Here is a 14860-nt window from a genome sequence, read left to right on the forward strand (position 1 = left end):
AGCTTGTGTGCATAAATATTTACAACTGTTATGTCTTCTTCTTGGATTTATCCCTTGATCATTATGTAGTGTCCTTTTTGCCTCTTGTAATATGCTTTATTTTAAAGTCTATTTGTCTGATATGAGAATTGCTACTCCAGCTTTCTTTTGATTTCCATTTGCATGGAATATCTTTTTCCATCCCTTCACTTTCAGGCTGTATGTGTCCCTAGGTCTGAAGTGTGTCTCTTGTAGACAGCATATATACAGGTCTTGTTTTTGTATCCATTCAGCCAGTCTATGTCTTTTGGTTGGAGCATTTAATCATTTACATTTAAGGTTGTTATCAATATGCATGTCCGTATTACCATTTTCTTAATTGTTTGGGGTTTGTTATTGTAAGTATTTTCCTTCTCTTGTGTTTCTTCCTAGAGAAGTTCATTCAGCATTTCTTTTAGATCTGGTTTGGTGGTGCTGAATTCTCTTAGCTTTTGCTTGTCTGTAAAGCTTTTAATTTCTCCGTTGAATCTGAATGAGATCCTTGCTGGGTAGAGAAATCTTGGTTGTAGTTTTGTTTCTCTTTCATCATTTTAAATAAGTCCTGACACACCCTTCTGTGTTGCAGAGTTTCTGCTGAAAAGTCAGCTGTTAACTTTATGGGGATTCCATTGTGTCTTAATTGTTGCTTTTCCCTACCTGCTTTTAATATTTTTTCTTTGTATTTAACTTTTGATAGTTTGATTAATTTGTGTCTTTCTGTGTTTCTCCTTAGTGTTTTCCTGTATAGTACTCTCTGTTCTTCCTGGACTTGATTGATTATTTCCTTACCTATATTAGGGAAGTTTTCAACTATAATATCTTCAAATATTTTCTCAGTCCCTTTTTCTTTCTCTTCATCTTCTGGGACCCTTATAATTCGAATGTTGGTATGTTTAATGTTGTCCCAGAGGTATCTGAGACTGTTCTCAATTATTTTCATTTTTTTTCTTTATTCTGCTCTGCAGTAGTTATTTTCACTATTTTATCTTCCAGGTGACTTATCCTTTCTTCTGCCTCAGTTATTCTGCTATTGATTCCTTCTAGAGAGTTTTTAATTTCATTTATTGTGTTGTTCATCATTGTTTGTTTGTTCTTTAATTCTTCTAAATCCTTCTTAAACGTTTCTTGTATTTTCTCCATTTTATATCCAAGATTTTGGATCATCTTTACTATCATTACTCTGAATTATTTTTCAGGTAGGCTACCGATATCCTCTTCGTTTGTTTGGTCTGGTGAATCTCTACCTTGCTCTTTCATCTTCTGTGTATTTCTCTGTTTTCTCATTTTGTTTAACGTAATGTGTTTCATGGTCTCCTTTCCACAGGCTGCAGGTTCGTGGTTCCTGTTATTTTTAGTGTCTCCTCCCAGTGGGTAAGGTTGGTTCAGTGGGTTGTGTAGGCTTCCTGGTGGAGGGCACTGGTGCCTGTTTTCTGGTGGATGAGCCTGGATCTTGTCTTTCTGGTGGGCAGTACCATGTCTGGTGGTGTGTTTTAAGGTGTCTTTGAACTTATTATATTTTAGACAGCCTCTCTGCTAGTGGGTGGGGTTGTGTTCCTGTCTTGCTCATTGTTTGGCATAGGGTGTCCAGCACTGTAGCTTGATGGTCGTTTAGTGGAGCTGGATCTTAGCATTGCAGTGGAGATCTCTGGAAGAGCTTTTGCTGTTTGATATTACATTGGGCCAGGAGGTCTCTTGTGGTCCAATGTCCTGAACTCAGCTCTCCAACCTCAGAAGCACAGGCCTGACAACCAGCCAGAGCACCAAGACCCTGTCAGCCATATGGCTCAGAAGAAAAAGGAGGAAAAATAAAGGGAAAATAAAATAAAATAAAGTTAGTAAAATAAAAAAAATTAAAAATTATTAAAAATAAAAAAATAAAAAGTATTATAAAAAAGAAAGAAAGAAGAGGGCAACCAAACCAAAAACAAATCCACCAATGATAACAAGCCTTAAAAATTATATGAAAAAAATTAAAAACACCAAAAAAGAAAAAAAAAAAAAAGGATAGTCAGAACCCTAGTACAAATGGCAAAAGCAAAGCTATACAGAAAAAAATCACAGATAGAAGCATACATATATACACACACAAAAAGAAAATAATTAATATATATAAATTTATATATATATATATGGATGAGAGCAACCAAATCAATAAACAAATCTACTATAGATAATAAACTCTAAATACTAAACTAAGATAAACATAAAATCAGAAACAAATTAGATGCAGAAAGCAAACCCCAAGTGTACAGTTGCTCCCAAAGTCCACCACCTCAGTTTTGGTATGATTTGTTGTCTATTCAGGTATTCCACTGATAGAGGGTACTCCTGTTGATTGTGGAGTTTTAATCTGCTGCTCCTGAGGCTGCATGGAAAAATTTCCCTTTTTCTTCTTTGTTCTCCCAGCTCCTGGGGTTCGCCTATGCCTCTGCACATAGGTCGCCTGAGAGTACCTCTTTCTCACCCAGACAGGGTTAATGGATTGGCTAATTAGGGTGCTTTGGCTCATTCAGGCTGGGGGCAGGGAGATGTATGGGGTGTGCAGCTAGCCTCCAACGGCAGAGGCTGGCATGAAGTTTCAACTGTTGAGGCACGCCACGTGTTCTCCCTGGGAATTTGTCCCTGGATCACGGGACCCTGGCACTGGTAGACTGCACAGGCTCCTGGGAGGGGAGGTGTGGATAGTGACCTGTGGTTGTATAGAGTCTCCTTGTTGACTGCAGCAGCAACCTTAGTGTCTCATGCCCATCTCTGGTGTCCACGCGGATAGCCACAGCTCGCGCCCATCTCTGGAGCTCATTTAGGCAGTGCTCTGAATCTCCTCTCCTCATCCACCCCAAAACAATGGTCTCTTGCCTCTTCAGCAGGTCCAGACATTTTCCCCATCTCCCTCCAGGATAGCTGTGACATACTAGCCCCCTTCAGGCTGTGTTCACACAGCCAAGCCCAGTCCTCTCCCTGGGATCTGACATCTGAAGGCTAAGCTTCAGCTCCCAGCCCCCACCTGCCTGCCCTGGTGGGTCATCATAAAAGACTCTCAGGCTGGTAAGTGCTGGTTGCAACTGATCCTTTGTGCAGGAACCTCTCCACTTTGCCCTTTGCACCACTGTTGCTGTGCTCTCCTCCACAGCTCTGAAGCTTCCCCTCTGCCCACCCCTTGTCTCCACCAGTGAAGGGGCTTCCTAGTGTGTGGAAACTTTTCCACATTCACAGCTCCCTGTCAGAGAGGCAGGTCCTGTCCCTATTCTTTTGTCTGTGTTTTTCCTTTTCTCTTTTGCCCTACCTAGGTTCATGGGGAGTTTATTCCCTTTTGGTAAGTCTGAGATCTTCTGTCAGTGTTCAGTAGGTGTTCTGTAGGAGTTGTTCCACATGTAGATGAAGTTTTGATGTATTTGTGGGGAGGAAGGTGATCTCCAATTCTTACTCCTCAACCACCTTGAAGGCGCCCCTCTCACATGTGTCTTTTTGAATTATGGTTTTCTCTGGGTATATGCCCAGTAGTGGGATTGCTGGGTCATATGGTAGCTCTATTTTTAGTTTTTTTAAGGAACCTCCATACTGTTCTCCATAGTGGCTCTATCAATTTACATTCTCACCAACATTTCGAGAGGGTCCCCTTTTATCCACACCCTCTCCAGCATTTATTATTTGTAGATTTTTTGATGGTGGCCACTCTGACCAGTGTGAGTGTGATACCTCATTGTAATTTTGACTTGCATTTCTCTAATAATTAGTGATGTTGAGAATCTTTTCATGTGCCTCTTGGCCATCTGTATGTCTTCTTTGGAGAAGTGACCATTTAGGTCTTCCACTCACTTTTTACTGAGTTGTTTGCATTTTTGATATTGAGCTGCATGAACTGTTTGTGTGTTTTGGAGATTAGTGCCTTGTCCATTGATTTATTGGCAAATATTTTCTCCCATTTTGAGGGTTGTATTTTCATCTTGTTTATGGTTACCTTTGCTGTGCAAAATCTTTTAAGTTTAATTAGGTCCCATTTATTTATTTATTTATTTTTAAATTTTTGTTACTCTAGGAGGTGGATCAAGAAAAGATCTTGCTGTAGTTTATGTCAAAGAGTGTTCTGCCTATGTTTTCCACTAAGAGTTTTATCTTGTCTGTCCTTACATTTAGGTCTTTTATCCATTTTGAATTTATTTTTGTGTATGGTGTCACGGACATTCTAATTTCACTCATTTACATGTAGCTCTCCAGTTTTCCCAATACCACTTATTGAAAAGGCTCTGTATTCTCCAATGTATATTCTTGCTGCCTTTGTCATAGATTAGGTGGCCATAGGTTTGTGGGTTTATCTCTGGGTTTTCTACCCTGTTCCATTGATATATCTTTCTGTTTTTGTGCCCGTACCATTCTCTTTTTCATTCCTGTAGCTTTGTAGTGTAGTCTGAAGTCATGGAGCCTTATTCCTCCAGCTCCATTTTTCTTTCTCAAGATTGCTTTGGTTATTCAGGATATTTTGTGTTTCCATACAAATTAAAACATTTTTTGTTAAAGTTCTGTGAAAAATGCCATTGGATCTTTGATAGGGATTGCCTTGAATCTGTAGATTGCTGTGTGTAATACAGGCATTTTCACAATATCGATTCTTCCAATCCAAGAACATGGTATACCTCTCTACCTGTTTGTGTTGTCTTTGATTTCTTTCATCAATGTCTTATAGTTTAAGGAGTACAGGTCTCTTGCCTCTTTAGGTAGGTTTTTTCCTATGTATTTTATTCTTTTATTTGCAATGGTAAATGGTGTTGTTTTCTTAATTTCTCTTTCCAATCTTTCATTTTTAGTGTATAGAAATGCAAGAGATTTCTGTGTATTAATTTTGTATCCTGCTACATTATCAAATTCATTGATTAGCTCTAAGTGTTTTCTGGTGGCATCTTTAGGATTTTCCCTTATAGTGTCATGTCAACTGCAAAAGGTGACAATATTGCTTCTTCTTTTCCAACTTGGATACCTTTTATTTCTTTTTTTTTCTCTCATTGCTGTGACTACGACTTCCAAAACTATATTGAATAATAGTGGTGAGAGAGAGCACACTTGTCTTATTCCTGATCTTAGAGGAAATGTTTTCAATTTTTCACCATTGAGATAATGTTTTCTGTGGGTTTTTCTTACATGGCCTTTTTTTATGTTGAAGCCATACTGTTTTCATGACTGTAGTTTTGTAGTATAGGCTGAAATCAGGCAGCCTGATTCCTCCAGCTCCATTTTTCCTTCTCAATATTGCTTTGGCTATTTGGGGTCTTTTTTGTCTCAATACAGTTTTTAAGATTTTTTCTTCTAGTTTTGTGAAAAATGTCATTGATAATTTGATGGGAATTGCATTGAATCTGTAGATTGCCATGGGTATTATAGTAATTTTGACAATAATGATTCTTCTGATCCAAGAAAGTGGTATATCTTTCCATCTGTTTATGTCATCTTCAGTTTCTTACATCAACATCTTATCGTTTTCAGAGTACTGGTCTTTTGCCTCCTCAGGTAGGTTTATTCCTAGGTATTTTATTCTTTTTGATGTGATGGTAAATGGTATTCTTTCTTTAATGTCTCTTTCTGATATTTTGTTATTAGTGTATAGAAATTTCTCTATATTTATTTTTTTCATGCAACTTTACCGAATTCATTGATGAGCTCTGGTAGTTTTCTGGTAGGTCTTTAGGATTTTTATGTATAATATCATGTCATCTGAAAAGAGTTACAGTTTTACTTCTTCTTTTCCAATTTAAATTCCTTTTATTTCTTTTTCTTCTCTGAATGCCATAACTAGGACTTCCTAAACTATGTTGAACAAAAGTGGCAATAGTGGATATCCTTGTCTTGTTCCTGATATTAGAGGAAATGCTTTCCATTTGACACTGTTGAGTATGATGTTAGCTGTAGGTTTGTCATATGTGACTTTTATTGTGTTGAGGTATGTTCCCACTATGCCCATTTTCTGGAGAGTTTTTATCATAAATAGGTGTTGAAATTTGTCAAAATCTTTGTCTACATCTATTGAGATGATCATATGATTTTTTATTCTTCAGTTTGTTGATGTGTTGTATCACACTGGTTGATTTGTGGATATTTCAAAAAATCCTTGTATCCCTATGATAAACCCCACTTGATCATGGTGTATAATCCTTTTAACGTATTGTTGAATTTGGTTTGCTAGTATTTTGTTGAGGATTTTTGCATCTATATTCATTAGTGATATTGGTATATAATTTTTGTTTTTGAGATATCTTTTTCTGGTTTTTGTGTCATGATGATGTTGCCCTCATAGAACGAGTTTGGGAGTGTTCCTTCCTTTGCAATTTTTGGAATAGTTTCAAAAGGATATGCATTAACTCTTCTCTAAATGTTTGACAGAAATCATGTATGAAGCCAACTGGTCCTAGATTTCAGTTTGTTGGGAGTTTTAAAATCACATTTTCAATTTTAGTACTTGTGATTAGTCTGTTCATATTTTCTGTTTCCTATTGCTTCAGTCTTGGGAGAATTGTACTTTTCTAAGAATTTGTCCATTTCTCCTAGGTTTTCCATTTTATTGGTATATAGTTTCTTGCAGTATTCTCTTATTATCCTTTATATTTCTGTGGTGTCCATTTTAACGTCTACTTTTTCAGTTCTATTTTTGTTGATTTGAGCCCTCAACTTATTGAAGAAACTGTTTTAATCTTCATGGTATATTTTGCCCCTTTGTCATAGATTAATTGACAATAAGTGTGTGGGTTTATTTTGGGCTCTATTTTCTGTTCCATTGATCTATATGTCTGTTTTTTTGTCAGTACCATGCTGTTCTGATTACTATGCTTTTGTAATTCAGTCTGAACTCAGGGAGTGTGATACCTCTGGCATTTTTTTTCCCCTCAGGATTTCTTTGGCAATGCAGGGTCTTCTTTGCTTCCACATATTTTTAAGAATTATTTATTCTAGCTCTCTGAAAAATGTCATGGGTTCTGACCACAATGGTATGAGACTAGAAGTCAATTATATGAAGAAACAACTGGAAAAGCACAAACACATGGGGAATTAAAAGAAATAGGTCAATGAAAAAAATCAAAGAGAAAATCTGATGTTACATTGAGACAGATGAAAATGGAAATGCAACATTCCAAAATCTATGGGATGCAGCAAAAGCATTTCTAAGATGGACATTTATAGTGACACAGGCCTACATCTAGAAACAAGAAGAATCTCAAATAAATAACCTAACTTTACATATAAAGGAATTAGAAAAACAAGAATATATGAAGCCCAGAGTCAACAGAAGAATGGAAATAATAAAGATCAGACAATAAACAAATAAAATAGAAACCAAAAATAATTTTAAAAAAGATCAATGAAACCAAGAGCTGATTTTTTAAAACATGAACTAAATTGATAAAACTTTAGCCAGGATTATTAAGAACAAAAGCCAGAGGACCCAAATAAACAAAATAAGAAATGAAAGGGAGAAATAATAAAAGATTCCACAGAGAAAAAAAATAAGAGAATACTACAAACAGTTATATGTCAATAAACTGGTCAACCTAGAAGTAAAGGACAAATTTCAAAAATCATACAACCTTCCAACACTAAATCAGGAAGAAATATACAATATAAACAGACTGACCACTAGTAGTGAAAATGAAAGTATAATAAAATCACTCCCAGGAAACAAAAGTCCAGGGCAGGATGGCTTCATAGGAGAATTCTACCAAACATATTAAGAAGAATTAATACTTATCCTTCTCAAACTATTCCAAAAATTTGAAGGGGATGAAACACTCCAAAACTGATTTTATGAAGCCAATATTACCCTGATATCAAAACCAGAAAAAAAACTAGAGAAAAAGAAAATTATAGCCCAATATCTCTGATGTATATAGCTGCAAAAACCCTTGACAAAACATTAGCAAATGAAATTCAATAATAATTTTTAAAGATAATAAATCATGCTCAAGTGGGATTCATACCAGAGATGCAAATTTGTTTCAGTAGTGAGAAATCAATCAATGTGATACTCCACATTAACAAAAGGAAGATAAAAAAAAATACTGATCATCTCAATAGTTGCAAATAATGCATTTGAAAAAAATTCAACATCTGTTGATGATAAAAGCTCTTATCAAGTTTTGTATACAGGGAACATATCTCAACATAATAAAGGCCCTTTGCAACAAACCCACAGGTAACATCATAATTAATGAAGAAAAACTGAAAGCTTTTCCTCTAAAATCAGGAACAAGACAAGGATACCCACTTTTGCCACTTCTACTTAACACAATATTGGAAGTCCTAGCCATAGCAGTAAGAAAAGTAAAGGAAACAAAAGAATCCAAGTTGGAAAAGCAGAAGTAAAATCTCACTATTTTATAGATGGTGTGATACTCTATGTAGAAAACCCTAAAGTCTTTACCTAAAAACTATTAGAACTAATAAATTAATTTTATAATGTTACAGGATACAATATTAATAAACAGAAATCTGTTGCTCTTCTAAAAACTAACAATGAACTATCAGAGAGAGAAATTTAGAAATTGCCATTTACAATTGCATCAAAATTAAATAAAATAAAATACCTAGGAATAAACTTAACCATAAGGGTGAAAACCTATACTCTGGAAATTATAAAACATTGATGAAGGAATATGAAAAGGATACAAAGAAATGGAAAGTTATCCTGTGTTCTTGGATTGGAAAAATTAATATTGTTAAAATGTCTATACTATTCAAAGCACTCTACAGACAATTCATTCCCTATCAAAATATCCATGATATTTTTCATATATCAGTTACTTTGAATTATTTATCAATTAGATTGCAATATTTCATGACTTTGAGTTCAGTTGTGGAGAATTGCTATTTTGTTTTTGTGATACCATATTTCCTTGATTTTTTTTTTTTCATTTTGTTTGTAGCTATACATCTCTGTTTTCACTTTGGATGTAGCAGATGCCAGTTTAACTAAATTTTTTGTTCTCTTTGGTTCTTATGATTCACCAGCATGATAATTAGAAATCTTTTTTATTCCAGAAAGTGGTGCTGTAGCACAAGTGGGTGGTTTCTCCCTTTCTTATCAACTGTGACACCGTTTCTGAGCATGCTCCTTGTCTATTAGAGCTCACTTTCATGACACACTTGGGAGCATGTACAGGGAATCAGTAGCAGAGTGGAGGGAAGTGTGGGTATAGCACTTGGTGTATTTGGTGCACCCATCGACGTGACATGGAAATCCTATGCCTGTGGGAGTGTGGGTGAACTTTCTGTAGAGTTCAACCATTTCAAGGCCATTTGAATTTTTAAGCTTCTCTCTTTATCACTTATCTCCTCCCCCAAGTGGCAGAGCTCTCACCTTAATACTCTCGGTGCTGGTGAAGAAAAATCAGTTTCTCTAACTGCCTTCTCCTTGATTAAGGTAGTCAGGCCCTCTCTCCCTGCCCTCCTTTCTCCCTGCGGAAGACTTGTCTCCTCCTGATAAATCAATGCTGATCAGTGCTTCTTGGAGGTGGGGCAGCACCTGGAATGTTTCTCTTATTACCTCTGCTGTGACCAAGCTCACCTCCTCTGTGACCAAACTTGTATCTTTCTTTTTAGTTGTTGTTGTTGTTTTCCTTCCCTTCAGAGGTATTGGACTTCTGCAAGTTCTGTCTCATGGGTGAGTACCTGTCTGATTCAGCACTCACCCAGTTCTTACCTAACAGGGGCAAGAGTGGTCAGGCAGCCTCATTTGTTCCTCTGGTTCCATAGTCCATATGGGGGTTTATGTATCTCGTACTGGCACACTTGTGAGAAAGATTATTCTTGAGTCCCTTAGGGAAAGACGTGATGTCTGGAAACCCCCACAAAATTGCTCTTGTTCATGTCTGGATGTTAAATTAATTGATTAAAAAGGGAGATAAAATGGAGGAATGTCTTATGCCACCGTGTTGCTGATGTCACTCCCCAGTCTCACTACTTTGATGTTTGTTTGTTCTTGCATATTGTAATTGTTTTCTACATGACACTCTGTCTTCTACTAGTTCTTTCCTCCAGTCCACCCTATATATCAGGTTAATCTTTCTAAAGAACAGCTCTGGTTATTTCTTCACTTACCCAAAGCATTCAAATGTTCATAGTACAGTTTAACACTTCTCAGCCTGGTGCTTGATAATCCCCCTAGTAATTACCCATTCTACCTTTCCTTCTTCTCTCACTCTTCTCTTTGCAATATATGTCATATTACCAAGCAAACTAGATGATTATCTGTTTCTCAATCATGCAGTTTCTCATTACTGTGATTTGCTGATGATCCTTCTTTCTAATTAAGTTGTCTTTTTCCTATATTTATTGTCATCAAGCTTCCCTGTCCTTCAGTATTTAACTCGAATGTCACCCACTAGATACAAAATTCTCTTTAATCTGCTGCCAGAGTTAATCACTTCTATGAATTTCTAATTCATTTTGTTTATACCTCTCACCATTTTCACATTTATTATATCTTTAGTGTAAGTCTTAAAATTCCTATGGTACTGAAAATTCTTTAAGAATGGGAATTATGAAATTTATATATATCTGTATTCCTCAGTTTCCTGTGTATTAGAAAATCATTACTTTTGGTGCTTATTTAGTTGGTTGAATGAATGCAAGAAAGAAAATACATGCATCTTATTGAGGTGTCAGCCCTAAGCAGATTCACTACAGATGTTTCTGTGTTCATTCATTTGATAAATATTTATTACATACATACTATGTTCCAGACACTGTAATGTCCTATGGGAATTCGTCAATGAACCAGTCCAAAATCCATGTCATCATGGAAAGCAGTTACCACTTAACTTCCCAGGATATTTTACAGTGACTTGTTTGGAAGACAGGAGTTTTGTAGCACAGCCCCTCAAGCTTGTGAAAGCAACTGCAGTATTAAGCTCCTGTCCTGTGATTTGTCATGCCCAATTGCACATTCCCCTCATTCCTGCACTGCAAGTACCCTCCCTGTCTCTGATTCTTGTGTTTGTTTTTGCTCAGACTTAATCTCTCTGGCTGTGTTGACTCACTATTTGACTCTGACCTGCCTCTGAGTCCACTGACACTACTTTCCCCTCACAGACTAACTATTGGCATATTGCTCAAGCACTCCCAGGCATTCATGATCACCTTCACTTCTCCTGTCAGTGTACTAACGGCTTGCTGTAACCTTGTCCTGCTGCTTGGCTCCACATAGGATATATATTGTCTCACCGGTCATTCTGTGTATAAATGCAACAGTAATGCACTTTGTGCCAGTGGCAGACAGGCATAAACCAACCACTTCTTTACTGAGGACCCGGTGAGTGCCCAGCATGGTGCTAGGCAATGTGAGGAGAAACAAAGAAGTAACCATCTTCTTCCCCAACATGCACATTTATAAAAATGTATCCTCTAGTTGAGGTACTGGTAAATAATTCGTACAAAGGAAATTAGGGAATGCATTATGACCTCTTTCTCCACTCCTTTTCTGCCTCATTTACCTCTACAGTCTAAGACTAGATTTGTAGCTCTTGGTCTGTAGCTTGAATTAAAAAATAATAGTTGTTGGGCTTCCCTGGTGGTGCAGTGGTTGGGAGTCCACCTGCCGATGTGGGGGACGCGGGTTCGTGCTCCGGTCCGGGAAGATCCCACATGTCTCGGAGTGGCTGGGCCCGTAAGCCATGGCTGCTGGACCTGCACATCCAGAGCCTGTGCTCCGCAACGGGAGAGGCCACAGAAGTGAGAGGCCCACGTACCGCAAAAAATAAAAATAAAGTTGTAGGAGAGTATATCTAGAATTCCATCATACTTATATTTAACTTCTATGAATTCAACTTTAAATGATCATTTAATTTAAATAAAATACTGTTAAATTATACACACATATGTATTTCCTCTTATGTACCATAATTGCTATCTAATACTTTATAAAGTATATGTAGTCACATATATGTTACTCTCCAGGATTGCATACCAAAATAATATTTGTCCCAGTGTTTCTATGGGCAATGTAAAAGAAGCATTAAAAAAAATCAAGAGTAATTTTGACCAAATGTTATTTTAAACATTTTTAATGGTTTTTTTGTGTGTGTGTGTTGGGGGGAGGTGAGAGGGAGGTCCAAGAGGGAGGAGATATATGTATACATTTAATGTTATCTTTAACTTAAGGAATGCGTTTGTAACATAACCCCATGTATAAAATGCTACTCTTGAGTAAGTAGAGCTAATAGAGATTAGAAAGGGGAGTAAGGCAAGTCACGTTGGAGTAACCAAAGTAAGGAGGGTACATATGCAGCCATTTTATTATTTTTTTCCAATTTTTATGAAAGCATTTCCTAAATCTAAAATGTCCAAATATTCATACAGGTTCCACGGGAAAAATGACTTCAGAAATGAGTTTCTAAAAATAAATCATTTGGTGTTTATAGCAAAGGTATTGAACTGCCACAGGTAAAGAATGAACTGCTTCCTCTTCAGCATATATATGAAAGCTTATAAATAGTTGATACGCCATTGGCTATCATGTAAAAGTGACAACATGTGCGTTTAGACTCATATAAAAGATAATGCTGCACCGACGCGGACTTGGGGCCCAGAAGTGGGTTCCCAGTCTCAGGTGGACAACCTATCCGTCCACAGTCACATAGCAGAGCAGCCTGCCCTCTCCTGGCACTCCAAAGTGGGGGGACGGGGGCAGAGTCGGCTACAGCTTCATGCTGAAGAGTGCTAAGATGGCCACTCTGGCTCGGGATCTTTCCAGATGCTTCAGGTGTTGTGAACAGAGATTTCTTTGGATTATGTGTTTCTCAGCTAGACTAAATGCTAACAACGGATAAGTCAAACACATTGGGCAGTTGAGACTTGTTCAAGGCCATTCCATCCTCAACCCTCAGAAATGGCATTGTGTGGACTGCAATACAACTGAGTTGATTTGTGCTTGCGTTATCTATTCTAATATGTATAGAATAGATAACTAACAAGAACCTGCTGAATAAAAAAATAAATAAATAAAATAAAATTTTTAAAAATGCCAGTGATTCCTCCATTAAATGAACACAATAATAACTCTTCGTGTAACAGGATTGAGAAATTTTGGAAATATTTGCTATATGAATTATGTTCTTCAAGTATTGAGTCATTTACTTATTTTTTGACAATATTTTTTCCAACTTGATCTGAACCGATGGCTGGCTGTGACAGCTAGTGATAAAACAAGATCATCTTGAAGGCATCCTCCAGTCACAGATACAGTATACCAAATGAATGAATGCCAAGAAAAAGAAACAGGCTTTGTTTGCTCCAGACATCCAAGTTTATCATCAGGACTAAGTGGTGGAGCATCAAAGAGTAGAAAGATAGAACTTATTCAGCCAAGGAAGCCAAGTTCATAATACACTTCTCTCTGTCATGAATTTCATATTTTGTTCCAAGTTATGTGGTCTGGAAAGTGGGCCTTGGTCACACCATTTGCTATGCTACACTTAATATGGAGATTAATACCTGATTTTCGTGGTTATGCCTAACAAGATGCTCGAGAATTAATTTGTGAGCTTTTGGATAAAATACAGCATGACCTAGAGACAACTGATACCAGGATACCATCTCATATCCCCACTTCTCAACGGAAACTTATCAAACAGTTTATGAATGTTGTGAATAACATTTTTCATAGATAACTTGTTACTCAGGTTACGTGTCTCACATGTGACAACAAATCAAATATCATAGCACTTTTCTGGAAATTGTCACTGGAATTTCCAGAAAGATACCAATGCAATGGAAAAGATACTACTTCTTAGCTGTGTCTGGTTACTAAAATGTTGACCAAATTCACAAAAACTGAAGCTTCAGAAGGAAAAATCTATATATGTGACCAGTGTAATTAAAAGCATAGAAGGTTTTCCTCAAACTAGTTATGCTCACAGAAGCCCCCAAACAGCTTATGATATTCCACCTACCTCAGTTTCTCATATTACATCTCAAAGGATTCAGGTGATCAGGACACAATAATTAAGAGAAGATTGGTGTTCATGTTGGCTTTGAAGAAATCTTAAACATGGAGCCATATTGCTGCAGGGAATCTCTGAAACCTCACAGACCAGAATGTTTTATTCATTACGTACCTGCTGTAGTAATGCACCACGGGAAAGAATTTGGCTCAGGATATTACACTGCCTAGTGTTATAATCCCGAAGGAGGGTTCTGAGTACACTGCAATGATTCCAAGCTAAACATGTGCACTATGGATGAAATATGCAAGGCCCAAGCTTATATATATATATATATATATATATATATATATATATATATATATTTTTTTTTTTTTTTGCAGTACACGGGCCTCTCACTGTTGTGGCCTCTACCATTGCGGGGCACAGGCTCCGGACGCGCAGGCTCAGCGGCCATGGCTCACGGGCCAGCCGCTCCGCGGCATGTGGGATCTTCCCGGACCGGGACACGAACCCGTGTCCCCTGAATTGGAAAGCGGACTCTCAACCACTGCGCCACCAGGGAAGCCCTGTATTTTGTTTTATACCCAGCGAGTTACTGAGAATGGACATTCTAAACACCTGTCTGGTAGCCAACATCCCAAAGAAATTGATACCTCTTCTAATGAAATCCTTAGCTGATCCAAAGACAATGGGTCTTTCTTCTTGCGATTTATATGTATGTATGTATATATATATGTGTGTGTGTGTGTGTGTGTGTGTGTGTGTGTGTGTGTGTGTGTGTGTGTGTTTTAAGAGGGTTGACTTAAAAACTTTGAGCTTCATTGTTTTTATTTTCTTACTAATCAGTGCACACTATGTTTACACATTTTGTATCTAACTACAATAAATCTCTTTTTTACAGAGACAGATTAGCATAATTA

The 14860-nt window shown here is 37.1% G+C and overlaps 1 pseudogene; it reads left to right on the forward strand.

Annotated features, from left to right (window-relative positions):
* Positions 1–13005: 13005 nt before the first annotated feature.
* On the forward strand, positions 13006–14618 carry LOC115848263 (ubiquitin carboxyl-terminal hydrolase 44-like; annotated as a pseudogene).
* The last annotated feature ends 242 nt before the right edge of the window (positions 14619–14860 follow it).

Source organism: Globicephala melas, chromosome X (genome assembly GCF_963455315.2).
Source record: "Globicephala melas chromosome X, mGloMel1.2, whole genome shotgun sequence".
Classification (NCBI taxonomy): domain Eukaryota; kingdom Metazoa; phylum Chordata; class Mammalia; order Artiodactyla; family Delphinidae; genus Globicephala; species Globicephala melas.